Consider the following 16,874-nt stretch of genomic DNA (forward strand, 5'->3'; position numbering starts at 1 on the left):
GCAGGGCAGGATCGAAGAGCTTAGACAGCAAGCAAGCGAGAAGGAATCCCTCAAAGGCACTGAGGCAAGGTCTTTCCGATGCGCGCTAAGACAACCACTCATGTCTACTTCTAATGTGCACGAACCAGAGCTCTCTCCCGGGAACCCCTTCCCTAGTAAAGAGGTACTGACCATCGGTTCTATCGTGCCCCAGTTAACGAGAGCCTCGGATAGACTAAGGATCTTAGGTGAGACCTAGAGTGCAGCCAACTAAACGCCAAAGAAATCGGAAGAAAACTTCCACATCTGAGATTCCATGTGTGACTAACTCAATTGAGAAATGCCCCTCTTGTACGCTAACGTTCTAGGATGGCAGGGTTGGTAAAACTCTCCTTGATAAATAGAGTATGGAGAGCTCGGGTGGGGCATCAACCACTGGTTGCGGGCCTGTCGAGATGCTTCCTTGCAGAACCCGGCTGTAACTCAATAGAGTGAGTAGGAAACCTTGTAAAGGCGAGCAAGAGAATATAGATCGGTCTGTCTTGTCTTAGACTAGCCCTACTCCATCTTGGCTATCTTGAGCTTATGAATAAGCTTTTCATTTTCTGCTTACTACTAGGGCTTCCAAATTACTACGCCGGGTCTCATAGCCCCTGTGACCTTCACTTCACAGCCTGATTAATGAACTTGAAAAGCGCACTTCTATAAACAACTTCCAGAGAGAAGCGAACAAGGTCTTCGTCCACCGCGACCATCCTCCAGGAGTGCGAGACAACCGGACCGCTAAACAGTTCCTCGAGGGTAACCCAAGGGGAAAGTGCGGTAAGGTGATACCATTTAAGGTAGTTTAACCACTGGCACATCCATCCATAAAGGAGAGAGTACTCCAGGAAATATCTAGATTCCTCAGTCTCGAACAGCTCATCGGGGGGCAATATCAGCTCCCGGGGCTTAAGTTTGGCTCGAAGGAGTCTCACCAAACGCCCATGAGCTTCTGGACTAAGTGGTCGTCCCTTACCCAACCAGAAATCAAGCGGGTAAGAAGGAGAGAGCAATTTTAGCCCCATAACCACAAGATGGGAATACCGCCTTGGGCGCCTATGGTCTAGCCTTGCAAGAACACGATATCCAGCTCCACCCAGCCTACAAAGCAAATGGAAATCACGCACCGAATAACGGTGAGCAACAGCCATCAACCCGTAGGGGTGGAAAGTGTTTAATAACGCTTTTTAATGGATACCGGGGGGAGATCGACTGTCAAATCTCGAACCCTAAAGTTATTCGCGAATTCCGCGGACCCACTCCTTGATATTAGTGATTTCTCTTTCGAAATAACCACCTGCAGGAGGTCAAGGGACTCCTTGTAACGGGTCGCGACATTCTCATCCGCGATTACTACGTCATCCCCGGGGACGACGTAGTTGGTAAACACCCTTCCCGGGTACACAAGTTCTGCACACCACCAAATAATTAGGTGGTGGGACAACGCGAAAAGAGGCCATGCGCCAAGATAGCCCAACGGGTACCCACTCAGAAATCTGACAGTAGAGCCCGGGGTCGTCACCCACGGGGCATCAAATTCACCACCAGATAAGATAACAGGAAACTAACCGCTTCGGATAAATCCTGATCGAATAACTTGGATACAACCCTCTCAAGAAACACGATCGGCCACCTATCGGTGGCAGACCGCGGATCAAAAGAGAAGCAGACCCGCGAACCAACAAGCAAGTCGAGAGGCTTTGTTTGATTAAATGTACCGCCCATAGGTATACTACGCAGAGTATCTGCTGAAGAAGAAGGCTAGCTATACAGGGGAATCTCTCTATATATGAAAAATCAATGTACATCGACCCTTTCCTTACCCCGACGGTCTACCTTTCTTAAGGCCCTCAAACTACTTTATAAAGAGCATATGAAAGCCGGGGACTCTCGGTTGATCTTCTTCCGACTTATCCTTTGAAGTCTAGTTCTGTTCTTTCTCAAGAACTCACTCCAGCATCTGAAAAATCTAACTGAACAGTCTTCACTACTTCGTGCCGCAACTTGGAAGTCTAGCTATCTATCCGTCTCCACCTCTGGCAATAGATCTATCCCACTCTGTCCAAGCAGTCGAGTTTCGCTTCTTTCCTGTAAGTCAGTCGATCTTGATTTGTTCTCCTCTCCTTTTCGGTAGAGATCTTAACTCTATGATTCGATTCTTTATTCTATTCTCAAATTTAGCTTTATCAAATAACTGAGGATTCGAACTGAATAAGAGAGAGCGAAAGACTTCCCGCGTAAGAGCTCTTCAAACCTTGTCCTATCGAAGCTGCGCTGATACTCCTGGAAGTGTAAATGGTTTGAAAGAAGAATCATATATGAGAGAGAAAATATTTGGCCAAAAGGATAGCCAAGAAAGATGCCTGCTTTGGCACGGGGATCCTCTGTTTTCTTTATGCCTAGTGGGCTTGTGATTGTGGGAAAAGCAAAGGCAGCCACAGGGGGATAAGAATAAGTGGGCTTAGTATAAAACTTCTGGAGAAGACTTTTCCAGAGAGCATGGGTGTAGGCATTTTTTTGATTCAATAGGAAGTTGTGAGAATGCATTTTCCCCCAAAAAAGAAAGGGATAAAGGTGCGAAGCGGATTGCTTCATTTTTTTTCATGAAGCATGAATATAGTTAATAAAAAAAAGATAAGACAGAGTCCACAAGGACAACTTTCTTTATATTAGATGCCAGCCTTATAGAAGATGCGACTAGCGCATTGTACTGGCCGTAGGGGACTCAAGCCTTCGTCGATTGAGAGGAGCCCCTCGCCTCACTCCGAAACTCTTATCGTGCAAGTTCTAGTTTATAACCTGAAAGAGGAGCTATTTGATCTTGTTCACCGAAGCTAATGATTTGAGATCTTCTACCTTAACCGCTTAATAGCAGTCTAGTCTCTTCTGGGTATGAATCTGAGCCTTAGCATTAGTGCCTTGGATCCTAGGACTGATTACAGGGAATGGATGATGGAAGATAGAGATGACAGCTCTTCCTATGAAAGATTGTCAATACCGGGAACATTCATCTAACGATTCAACTATATTGAAGGTTTTATAATCTTAGTCTGAACTAGCAATGCTATGGTACTTGGAACTCTTTTATATAAAAATAGAATAGAAAAAGACTAGAAGTTATTCAATGAATCTACTAAGAGTAAACTAAGAATAAAGAAGCAAACTCGTTTATTTAACATAACAGAGAAATCTCTTCTTTTTAAGACTTTTTCAAGATAAGAAAAGATGTAACAAATCACTTTCTTTCTCCTTAGCCTTAGTACATATTAGTGCTAAGGGTTGAAAAACTTGAACTTGGTTGGTGTTAAGTCACCCCTACAGTATCGAAAAGCACATGTGAACCCCAAATAAAGGGACGTTTGAGCAGAGCTATAGTGCTTCGATTCCCTCTTTTCGGGTAAAAAGTGAATAGAGAAGGCTTCCCCGAGGACTCTAATTTTATGGCCTCTGAGAGGGAATAGAATCCGACTGCCCCGCACCATGCTAGCATTCGTTCAGAGTCGACAAGAGGAGGTACTCACTTCAATCTACAATCGGCGGTGGGAGCTCTTTTCTTTTGAGTAAAGATATTACGAAGGGGAAACTATTCAATTAAGATAGGAGAAGGCTATTCAGCTGCTCAACAAGACTCTATGAGCGTTGCTTGAGTTGTTGAAGGAATTAAAAAGACCCTTCGTAAAGCACTCAAATGACAATTCCTGCCTACCCTATTACATAACCTCTCACATTTGTTCGAGTGTAATTCTTCCTTTATTACTCAATTACTCATATAACTTAACTGGCTAGCTTGCCTAAGTAAAGGACTGCTGCTTTCAAACTAACTAGCCAGAAGAGGAGAGCGCTAACTTGTCTTCCCCAGCTTGCCTTTTTAAACTTTCATTTCAATGGAAGACTCCCTAACTATCTAAACTGATAAAACTGCTACTAGCTCACAAGAAGAAGAGAAGAAGGGCCTTAGTCTTCAAATCGGGATTTCATAAACCAAGAGCCAGAACAGGTTTCACCCCCATCCCACTACCCAAGCTTTTGGTGCTGCTAGAAAGCGTTCAACCGGCCAGATCTACTGAATAAACAGAGTCGGCTAGATCGAGATCATAATCTGAATAATCGAGATCTTCATCCCTATCACGATCACCAAATTAAACATCCTTACTTTCCATGGTAATACCCAACAAGCATTAGCTCCCCCCCTGAAATGAAAGGATTCAATCCAGCCGCGCCCTCGATACGGCTACCTTGTTACGACTCCACATCTGTCTGTGAATCCCAGGGCACTCACCATCCCTTTCAACCGTATAATTCCTCTACTTAGAAAAAAACAGATCCAAATTCCTTATAGATCGCTGGATTTTACGATATGGGATGTTTGAGAAAGGGATCGCTGGATATATATATATATATATATATATATATATATATATATAGGAGTAGGATCAAATGAGAACACCTAAAAAGTTAAGATGTGTGACTATTATTAATTATTATTTTTCTAATTATTAATACATTTAAATTTTAAATTTTAAATTAAAAAAATTATAAAGGCTATTAAGGTAAATAAGCATTACCCTAATTTTGTAAACTCCTATAATTACTCTACGTTGCTTTATTTTGTTGACCTAATCTCATAGACTTATTCATCTCACCACCTTAACTCATAGAACATATCAGAGCCGAAGGACGCCATAGAATCAGCAGAAGAGCGCTCCTACAACTCGATTTTTGTTCATCGGACCTGATTGCTTCCATTTTAACCAGTCTCAACTTCAATTTCTTTTGATGTTCATCCACTTTCTTTCTTGGCCCTTCCAACAACACACGAACACACACATAGATACACCCTTTGGTATCGTGGCTTCCGATGACAACAACCAACATATGTTACGCTTCATTTAATCAATCGATTCTCTGTTTTGTTGGTGAAGAGGAAGGTTCAAAGTATGTTTTGCGCGATGGGGTTAGAGATGTAATCAAATCGAGATATGGCAAGGAGAATGTTGATTTGGTGGAAGAAAATGGATTCGTTTTGATACAAGCTACTTCTGATATGGTTAAAGGGTTCAATTCTTCCCAATCCATGGCTGACAGTTCGCAACCTTCGTCGCCTCCTTCTTTGAATGCTGGAATCCATGCTAAGGGTATTTGGGTAAAATTCCTGGTACGTCCCCTGTTCATGAAACATCTCATGTTATGATTCTTATTCCTATAAAGATTGTGAAGCATTCTGGTAGTGGTAATGATGAAGTAATAAATAAGGGTTCAAATGATGACGTGAAGATGGGATCAGATACTGGGACTAATTTGAAAATGAAACATGGAGTTAGTTTTTTGGATCTTAAATGGGATAATGAGCCGATGATTGTTGATAATGATTCCAAATCAAAATCATCCCAATGGTTACTATTGTCAATGATGTTAGCAAAAAGTCTTATGCTCGAATTGTTGAAGCTTCTAGCTCCGTGGTTGATCTCAACATCAAAGTTATTCCTAAAGTTGATGGGAAACCAAATGGTAAAGTTGAGCTAGATGAGAATGAAAAATTGTATTGTGTTCGATATTTTTTTAGATGTAAGTTATATTATATTTGGATGAATTCATTAATGTTAAAATGTTTATTTATTTATTAATAGCAGTGTATTAATAGCAGTGCATTCATGTGTGAATGAATATATTTATTTATGATTAGAGGTATTCATTTATTCATTTGTGAATAACAGGTAACTCATTTGTTAATAGCAGTGTATTCATTTGTGAATAGCAGTGTAATCATGTGTTAATGAATGTATTTATTTATGATTAGAGGTATTCTTTTTATGAAAAAATGATAATTTTTACACTCATTTTATTTTTAAGTCGATTAAAAACCGGAATTGGATTACTTGTAAATTGATGTGTATTCATTTGTGATTGGAGAAGTATCAGGTTTTTTGAAAAAAAAAATCATTTGTGAATACAAATGTATTAATTTAGGGTTCGATTTCTATTCATTTTTTTGAAAAAAAAAACCGTGAAATAGAAGGAAAAAATTCAGTTTTAAGATAAATTTTGGTAAAAATGTTTTTTATATTCCATTAATAAGAAAAATAAAAAATTGAATATTTATTTCTTTTTTGGTAACTACTCCTAAATTTAAGGGAATTTGATTGAATTTTATTTTATTTTAATTTAATTAAAATATACAATTACTAATATGCCCTTATATATTGATTGGTCCAGAATTGTTCTCGCGTTCTCAACCTTTTAGGTGTTCTCATTTGATCATTTCCTATATATATATATATATATATATATATATATATATATATATATATATATATATATATATATATATATATATACTAGGTGTGAGACCCGTGTATTACACGGGCTAATTTAAAAAAAATAAACATTAAATTAAAATGTAAATAGAAATTATTTTTTAATGTACAATTTTAAAATAAGAATGGAATAAACGTATTTATTGCGATTTAATATCATATATATATATATATATGATATTTAATACTTTACATATATGGGTATATGACTTTGGATTTAAAAATTGAAACAAACCAAAAATTGACAAGTAGATAATATTACTTCAAAAATACCACAAAATGACAAGTGTCAAAACTAATGAGAGATTGGCACGTGGCAAAAAAACCTTCATTTATTAAGGAGGATATATATATATATATATATATATATATATATATATATATATATATATATATATATATATATATATATATATATATATATAGGTTAGGTTCATATGAGACGACCTAATTTTGTGAGACCGTGAGACGCAATCCTAGCCATTCATTTACTAGATAAAAAAAACATTTTTAAAATGCAAAATAATTGAAAATTTTTGAAAAAAAAAAGTTCAAATATTATTTTCAGAATTTATATTTAAGAAAAATATAAAAAAATACCCAAAAAAATAAAAAAAAAATACACTTTTTTTACATATTCTAATAGAATATTATAATATTCTACATATCTGACAAATCTAGTAGAATATTCTAATATTCTAAAAATCACATTAAAATATTTACAGAATAATATTTTATTAGAATTTTTTTTATTTTCTATTATTTTTATTTATTTAGGTAATTAAAGTTCCGAAAATAATAATTAAAAAAAAAGAATTTTTTGATTTTCTTTTTATTTTTTATTTTGAAATTATTTTTAGGTTTGGTCTCACGGTCTCATAAAATTAGCATGGTCTCAAATGAACCTGGACCTATATATATATATATATATATATATATATATATATATATATATATATATATATATATATATATATATATATATATATATTGGTTCAATAGAAAACCATAATTAACAAGAAACCAAGGAACCAATCGTGAGCGTCGGAAATCATAATGATCAACGGCCAAGGAAATAGATATGCATTTGTAAATTGGACGCACACACACTGGATTATACCAAAAAATTCACCTCCTTACCAAAAAACTCCCCTCTTTTTTTCGTTTAAAATTTTTTTAGGCCACATTTTTTATCGAAAAAAAAACCAAATAAACCGTTTTTCTCGATTTTTCGTCTTCTTTTCTATAGAGAACCATCTTGATATATAAAATTAAGGAACTCACTTTATTTTATTAGTTTTTTCAATATTTAAGTTTATTTAAAAAAAATAACTAACTATACTAAAAAAATTAATTTTTTTACTCTATTAATAAACATCAACACCAACTAAAAAAAACATCGATCAGTGTAGATTCACATTGTGACTTTAAACTGTAAATATTTCAATTTTTAACATTCATAATGTGAAAAAGTTCGATCAGTTCAGATTCACATAGTGAAGCTGACTTACGATTATCCACATTGTGAATCTTAGAAGGTTCATAATGTGAATCTGAACTGAAATGTCATTTTTTTTTAAAACATGAATATAAATCTATGTTTAAAATGTACCAAAAAAGTATGAATTTTGATATATTTATTAATTTTTTTCTATAAAAAAATAGACTTTAACTTTTCAACAAAGAAAATGAAGTGAGTTTTTTTTCGAAAAAAAAATTGTTTTTTATATATTATCATGGATCTTTATGGAAAGAGGACGAAAAATCGTGAACAACGATATATTCGGTTTTTTTTCGATAAAAAACATGGCCTAAAATTTTTTTTTAAAAAAAATTAGTTTTGTTATAATCTGGTGCATGTGCGTCCATTGTAAACGTCTACAACCTTTCCTTTTGCCGTTGATCGCTTTAAATTTCGACGCTTTGGATTGGTTCCTTGGTTCTTTAATTAATAATGTTTCTCTATTGAAATTATATATATATATATATATATATATATATATATATATATATATATATATATATATATATATATATATATATATATATATATATATATATATTGAATTAAGATGTGAAGATTGAAATACCAGCACAGCATTATAATATTTTATTAATTTTAAATAATCTGATAAACCACAGAAAATAAATAACGAGTTCGTCTTTTTGTTAAAGTAACATACGACTAGTTAAAAACTTAAAATGGTGGTTTCATTTCATATATGTTTAGTATGCACAGTAATATTGATATAGATAATGTTAAAACTAAAGGAAGGAAAGACGGGATGAGATAATGTCTTAGTCATGCGGACGTGGTTTTGTCTAAAAAGAGGGGCGCTATAGCCACTACTGATTTGATTATTATGCTGTCTTCTTCCCTTCTTCCCATACTTTTTCTACAACGTCATGTACAGTTATAATTTTATTTATTCATAAAAAATAAAGTGAGTTACAGATTTGGTCCCTGTGGTTTGGTTAAATTTTCAGTTTTGATCCCTAATTTAAAAAGTTGATAGGTTGCGTCCTCATGGAGTCGTGGTTTAGAGAAATTTCACCAATGGTCATTCTACTGTTAAATCTAACCATTTAGCTGTTGATTTTTTAAAACATGACTATTTTTCTTGGCTCAAAAATAATAAAAAATTAAGCTATAGGGACCAACTCAACCACTTCTCCGTCTCTTCCACCCTACCAGACGATATCCATCAGTGATTATACTCTTCCCCATCGTTCATTTCTCCCACCCTAAAATATATACCTTTGAGGCCCCTTCATTTTCTAGGCAGATTGTCGTCATCTGTACAATCGTCGCAACCACCGGCTAATGCACCAATAACTGTTGGGATCCCGTTCATCTGTCACCACTGTTCTTTGGTCTCTTCCCCATGGATGCAAGTGGTGGTTGTGAGTTCATTCTTTCCAAAATCTCAACCACAATCGATTTCAAGTTTTATTTTTCTTTTTCATGTGGTTTCTAAGTTTATTTGATTTTGATTTTTGGGATTCAAGTTAACTTGGAATGAAGATAAATTTGATGTTCATATCCTAATAAAAATTTGGTTTTTTTCTTTTGCTTTTATTGACTTTTTGATTTATTAAATCTAGAATGAAAATTATATTTAATTAGTGTTTGTTTTGTTTTTCATATAGTATTGATTGTGTAAATATACATGATTTATGAGTTTGCATTTAAGAATAAATGTGGTTGTAGTATGTGGTGGTAGACAGAGGAGAATATAGTGGTGGATGACTGGTGACAGTACTAAGTGGTGGATGGTAGGTAGACCTGTTAATGGAGTGAGTTATGACCCTGATTCGTTCAAACCCATAAGAATTTTACGAGTTTGTATTTTAATTTTTAATTCGTTTACCCGTTTACCCTTTATTAAATGGGTTGGGTATGTATCATTGTTGATTCGCTCCACTTATAACCCGCCCAATTTAATATATATATATATATATATATATATATATATATATATATATATATATATATATATATATATATATATATATATATATATATATGAAACCAAAGTATGTAACTTTATGTCTAAGTAAAATGTAATTCTTATTGTATTGGATATTGAGTATTAATTAATGTATATTTATTTCCGAAGACATTTTATATTTTTTTGATAAATATTACTTGGTGGCACACATCAAAACTATGAAATTTTAATATTGTAAAAGGGCCAGGTATTCGTCAATTCGGTGGATACGGGTATGAATTTGATTACTCAAAACCCTGAGGGTTATTGGAGGGGGCGGGTCATGTTTTTAAAATTTTTAAACTATTTGGATCAAGGGTGATTCGCTCCAAACCCGCTCTATTGACTGGTCTAACGGTAGGTAGGGTGGGAGTGGGGGTTCATAAAGGAGATGACAAAAATGACAATGGACAATGAAAAAGGTTTTCTCATGTTAAATGTAAATGGGGTTCAAACATTGAATTCGGAGGCTTGGTTGTATATTTTGTCATGTTCAATGTGTTTTGAACCTTATAAACCCAAATTCTTGCCTTGGTTGCTAAGGTTTTGGAGGGTTTCTTGAATTGTATTTATAGGATATATGAAACAGAGGTCTAACAAAAGAATTTTATAGTTTTCTTTTTGTATTGATCTTGGTGATGACGGTGATGGTAATGATGATGTGGTGCCTCTTATATATGTAAATAACAAAACACAAAACACAAAAATGGAAAAAAAGTAAATTTGTCTTTTTACACGGCTAAACAATAGGTTATGGACAATGTTAGCCGAAATGGACCAATATTGTAACTGTTTGAAACCATAGAGACGTAACCTATCAACTTTTCAAAGATTAGATCAAACCTACAAATTGGAGCAAACAACAATGACCATTTCTGTAACTCACTCTAAAAAATATCAGAATCTCTCCTTTTTTAAGGTTATGTTGCAAATTAATAAATAAAAAAAAACGTTGAACTTTTATCATGGTGCTTCCAACGATCAATTAAAATAAATAGATATACGATAACAAAAATAATTAATTTATAATGAAGTCACATGTATAATCCTTAAAACCTAATTCTTATCGCATGTTTATTGTTTAAAATTTTATCTAAGAAAATAATTATTTAATGGACCTTGCTGGTATATTAAAATAAAACATGTGAAAACTTTTCTTATTATAATCCATGTTGAAGATGCATGGAATGGAAGAAAAATAATATGCTACAACACATTAATTAGAAGTTAACTGTTCATGCATATATTCACTACTAGAAACAAGAGTTTTAGAGACGGACGAATCCGTCGCAAACTCGTCGCTAAAGATCATTTGCGACAGATCAACCACAAATTTACTCCATAGCCAATTAAAGGGTGGCTAATGACTTAGCGAGGGATTTACTGACGGCTTAGTTTTCTCTTGCGACGACCTTAGCGACAGAATATCAGTTGCAAAATGGCACTTAATACTGTTATTTTAGACATTAGCGACAAAACCTAATAACAATATTCCATCGCTAATCCCTTGCAAGCCTTTATATCTGTTTTTTAATCTGTCGCTAATCCCTCTCAAACTTTAGATATGATTTTTTTTTCTTTCCGTCATTGATCTTTAGTAAATTTAAGATGTGATTTTTTTTTTCTTTCCGTAGCTAATCTCTTGCAAATACATAATATCGTTTTGAATATAAAACAAAATAATACCAAAAGATCAAATTATTATATAATCCCAAAACAAATATTAACATTTAAATACCAAAAACATCCAATAATTATGCAATCTAAACCAAAACTTTAACAATAAAATACCAAAAGAATCTAACAATCAAAGTTTACCAAAACATCCATAAACATCAAATATCAAAGTTTAACATTGATTGATATTTAATTTCAAAGTATAATGCATCCAAAAGAAGGATCATAATGGAATTGGATTCCAATTCCCGTTCAATCCCATGGAATTAGGAGAACCAATTTCGACTTAGTTTTTCCTGCAATGGAAGGAGACTTGGTTGCTTGGTCTTTGATGGAAGCAATGCTTTTCATTTGATGAAAATGAGAGTAGTGTCTACTCATTTGAAACCAAATGTGGGACTGGAATAGAATTAAATTTCGATTCCAACTAAAAAGCAAATGATAATAAACATCAAACTGGTCTTGACATCAACTAAAATTTTGAGTTACAAATACACCCAACATGTGGTCAGACGGAATGGAATGGACAAAAAAAGGGAATAAAAAAGGTAACAGAATGAATCTTTAAAGAACTCACTTGTCCTAGTTGGCAGCAGATATATTGAAACTTGGACAATGTCTAAACACATAAAAAAGATAAAATAATCCTCAAAAAAAAAAGATTTTCCCATAATTTGAAGATAGAGTTACAACATTGAAGAGCAGTCAAACCTTGGTCAACACATAGAGAATTCACTATATATAAATGTGAGGTAAATGGTTTAAAAAAATATATAAATAATAAAGGGGAAAGAAAGGAAGAAAGTTACCTTATGTTCTATTAAAGGAACTTTAAGAACTTTCTTCTTGACTCCTCTTTTACTGCATGGAATCAATTATAAGATCGGGCATAAAAAATTAACTACAATCTATTGGATTAGAAATTAAACTTACATGTCCTCGGATCTGAAAAGTAAGAGGTCTAGCATTGTTCATTAACGGTTGACTTGCTATCCTGGATATAATTCACCAAATTTTATCAGTGCAAATTGTAATAAATAGCAACATACTTTACTCTTATTATGATTGTTGTTTTCTTTTTAATTTTTATGATTATAAAGAATTGAAATAAAAAACCTATTTTTAATTTCAGCACTCATAGCCATAAAAGCTTCTTCCACATTGGTGGAACTTTTAGCACTTGTTTCAAGGAATGGAATCCCAATCTCATTAGCAAATGCCAACACAATTAACTCTTTTTAGTATTTTTCATTCACTTAAACTATTTAAAAATAGTTAACATTATTTATTACCACAATTTTCACATTTGTTGATGTTTAGCCTCAATTTCACATCTTTATTATCCATCTCCCCGCATACTTCATGTGTTCATACACAACCTACAATTAAAACATGAATATAAGATGTTAGATAGATTTTGTGACACGGCCTTATTGGCCCTGTCTTCTTTCTCTCTGTCATCACTACCCTCGCTGCAAATATCACAATTCATTTTTTATTTACAATCATTAACAATGACAAGGGCAATCATGTCAAACACAGTATACAGTGTACCTGTCTCAACAATTTCACCAACAAAAATCTTTGCTATCCTGGATACGACAATAGTCATTGACATTGAAATCTTGGCACTTCCAGTAATGCTGGCTAATAACTACATAAAGAAGTATTATTAGGCTTCATTCGTTCATACTCATTTTTCAATTAGAGAGAAAACGAGAAATACCCTTTTCATGTTTGATTTCTGAAATCCAGATTTTCTGAAAGATTCATACCTACTCATTTGTTCCTCAGTGAACTGTGATAATATTGACCTGGAACATGTATATAAAAACTTATATTATTATTTCTGATATTAAAAGTGACTTTGAAGGACATATATGTAAACTTACTGCATTTTGGCCATTTTGTCGGGGTCTCCTGTAGATGGGAATTTTCCAAGTTCAACATCCATGTTTTCCTCTTCTTCCTCATCGTCATCTTCTTTGTGTCTTCTAATTGGTTGGGATGACTGCTGAAGTTGAGGTCAATCTAACTCTTGATTTTGGTTGGTTTAAAGGATGAATACTGTTTTCCAAATCATCTCTTTGGGAGTTGATATTTGGTTTTGATGATAGAGTTTGAGCCACAATATCATCATGAGAGTCAGGGGAATCAACCAGGGATTCATCTAATTCCTCAAATGCTACTTCGAAAGGATATTTTGATTGCTTCATGAAACCTTATAGAACAAATGTTACAAATGGTATCCTTCAAGATTTAGCGACTGAGTTGCTTTTGTAACCATTGAATGACACTATGCTTGAGCAAACAAATGAACTTTGAAAAATCTTGAATAAAGATGTGCTTTCTGTGTTTAATTTTAGCATTAAAACAATAATGTAAGGCAAAGTTTAAACAAAAACGTTTTGTTTTTGCAATCAGAGATGTTTCTATGATACTAACAGTCAAGATTCATAACTTCAAAATCATTTTAGTTAGATTTAAGTAATGTGAAAGTACTGACCAAATATATAACTGAGAACTCCTTGCTTTTGTTCCCTATCGAAAACGATGAAACCTACAATGGCGATTGATAAAGTTTCCACCAGCTCTCTTTATCCTCACTCGCTACCCAAAATCCAAAAAACCTAAAATATGCATTGACAATTAAGCGTGATCGAACCAGTGATTCTTGATAGATTCTATTTCCACATTGAAATAAGAGTATTATCCAACGCTAAAGCCTAAATGCATGGTATTTCCAAATAAGATGTCCGATGTTTACCTTCATTCGATTCTGACGTTTTCACAATGCGAATTTCAAGAATTTCAAACGCACAAATAGGGTCGTCGGCGCCAAAGCCCTTCCAGCTCTGGCAACGTCTAGGGATGTCAGGAAATCAGGAATAACAAAACTGAAAATCGAATGGAATGTTTATAAGAAACGAAGTTACAAAATTACAATCCTTGATGACACAAGCAAATATCTAATCATATAAAGTGTTAGGCTATATAACACTATTATTTTAATCAATAGAATTAAGACTTCAATTAACAGGGGATAGACTTTTACCCTTTCAGGAAGTGGCACCTTCTTCTGTGACACCTAAATTATATTCATAGCAATTTCATCCAAAATTACCTCAAATTTAATCAAATTTCATCAATTGTAACATCAATTCACAGCTAGTACTATCATCTAACACATATAACACATAACAATGGCCTAAAATTATGCAATTCATCCACAAAAGTTCAAAATTACCTCAAAGTTAATCAGATTTGTAAGAATAAGAGCTTGAATGGGATAACCATCATAGTTTTCTAGCAACCAACAGATCAAAAGGCGTTGGCAGGAAACCACGAGTGAACGAGGAAGGGAGACAGACCGAGAGGAAAGCCACACGGATGCTCTTCAGCGTTGCTTCAAGTAAACTTCAGTGAGAGGCGATATAGGTAAGAGAGGCGATGCAGGTGGACCGTGGCGGAGGTGATTTCCATGGCGGAGGATGGAATTGAGTCAATGCATTGCGATTTAGGGCTTTGGGAGGAAATCGTGTTTAGGGCTTTCAGACAGAATGAAACTAAAATGAGTGAACGTAAAAAAGAAAAGAGAGCGGAATGAGAAAAAAAAGTGTGGGCCTTTCAGCGATCGATTGGCGAGGCCCAATAAAAAAACTCATGTTTTTAAGAAATATGTCGTTGTTCTCTAGCTAAAAATATTTAACTTGCGACAGATTAGCAAGGGATTTCTTTTTGTTGAAAAAGTTAGATCAATCTGTCGCTAAGCCCTCGATAACCCATCACTAAATTTCTAAAACTAGCTTAGTTGAAGGATTTTGTGAAATACGTAGCTGATACCTCGAAAAACATACGCTAATTAGCTACAGAAGGGTTCCGTCGCTAATTCCGTCGCAGAAGGTGAGATTTCTAGTAGTGATTATTTATAAATAACGAATCAGATAATTATTGATTCTTCAAAATCTCATAACTACGTGTCACAAATCATTTCTTAGTCAATAAAAAAAATTAATAACAAATATGAATAATTATATATCTTAAGATGATAATCTATTTTAACTTTTAAGATCTATTCTTAAGTTTGATTGGATGATTGTTTTAGTATTCATAGGAGATATCTATTGTTTATGTGATGGATGTGGGTTGGACGGGTATATATATATATATATATATATATATATATATATATATATATATATATATATATATATATATATATATATATATATATATATATATATATATATATATATATATATATATATATATATATATATATAGGTTTATCGTAACTAACGAAAGCAAATGGAAAGATTTAGATTTTGACTATAGAAACAGGAGTAGTAGAATAGTTTTCTTTTGACTTTATTCATGTTATTAGCCACGACCACGAATATAGACTTTTCATACATAATTTTTCTACACCGGGATGCTGATGCAGCCTGTAGTCAATGTTAGCCCACCAGTCTTTCTCCCTATTTCCTTCATACATTACAAGACAAATAAAAAATAAAATGATTTAATAATGTTTTTTTATCTTGCTTTAAATTAGGTATTGTTTGAGTTAATAATGTGTTTAAGATTATAGCTAATTAGGCGAATTTCATCAATTATGCCGGAATGAAACCAATATACTTTGCTAGAAAAATATTTATTCCAGCTCGAATAGTGGGGAGGGAGTAATAGGGAGACAGGCCGGTGCTACTACCTCCTAATCTCCATCTATTATCAATAGAGTATTGCTGCTGTATTGGAAGTTGGAACCAACTCAACCAAGGTTAAAGCACCCCACTTACAGGGTGTTTGGCTTAGCTTTTGTGGGGCAAAAGTCCTTTTTGTAAAAGGACTTTTTGTAAAATGACTTTTTAGAAAAGCTGTTTTTTAAAATGTGTTTGGATTAGCTTTTGAAGGGAAAAAATTCAAAGTTAAAATGTTTGGTTTAATTTTTACATGCAAAATGACTAAAAATGACATGTTTACATATTTATTAGGGGTAGATGGAGATATAAAAGTAATTTTAATATTTAACACTGTTGAAAAGTTGGAAAAGTCATGATTTCGTGACTTTTCAAAAAGACCAAATTTACTCTAGTGGAAAAGTCATTTTCAAAAGTCATTCTCATTTTCCCAAACATCTTTTTGGCTTTTTCTAAAAGAAAAAATCAAAAGTCATTTTAGAAGTTAAACCAAACACCCTCTTAGAATTTTACTTTTAGTGTTAATTTTTTAATAAAATTACTTTCCTTTAGCCATATTGTTGATCCAAAGTCGAAATATCAAAAAAAAATAGGTCTCTAAAAAAAAATATCTAAAATTCAAAACATAACAAATGCCTCAAACAATCGGACTTCATACAAGGTTTTGAAAG

At 33.4% G+C, this 16,874-nt stretch overlaps 1 pseudogene across 1 annotated transcript; it reads right to left on the bottom strand.

Annotated features, from left to right (window-relative positions):
• Positions 1-11,652: 11,652 nt before the first annotated feature.
• Positions 11,653-15,039, bottom strand: LOC145067260 (uncharacterized; annotated as a pseudogene). Its single transcript, XR_013688826.1, has 7 exons — positions 14,271-15,039; positions 13,396-14,133; positions 13,230-13,317; positions 13,058-13,157; positions 12,796-12,882; positions 12,437-12,497; positions 11,653-12,364 (listed from the first exon to the last, which is right to left on the bottom strand). The product of XR_013688826.1 is annotated as an uncharacterized LOC145067260 (transcript).
• Between the last annotated feature and the right edge of the window lie 1,835 nt (positions 15,040-16,874).

This window comes from Lactuca serriola, chromosome 1, assembly GCF_051521515.1.
Source record: "Lactuca serriola cultivar US96UC23 chromosome 1, Lser_US96UC23_V15, whole genome shotgun sequence".
Classification (NCBI taxonomy): domain Eukaryota; kingdom Viridiplantae; phylum Streptophyta; class Magnoliopsida; order Asterales; family Asteraceae; genus Lactuca; species Lactuca serriola.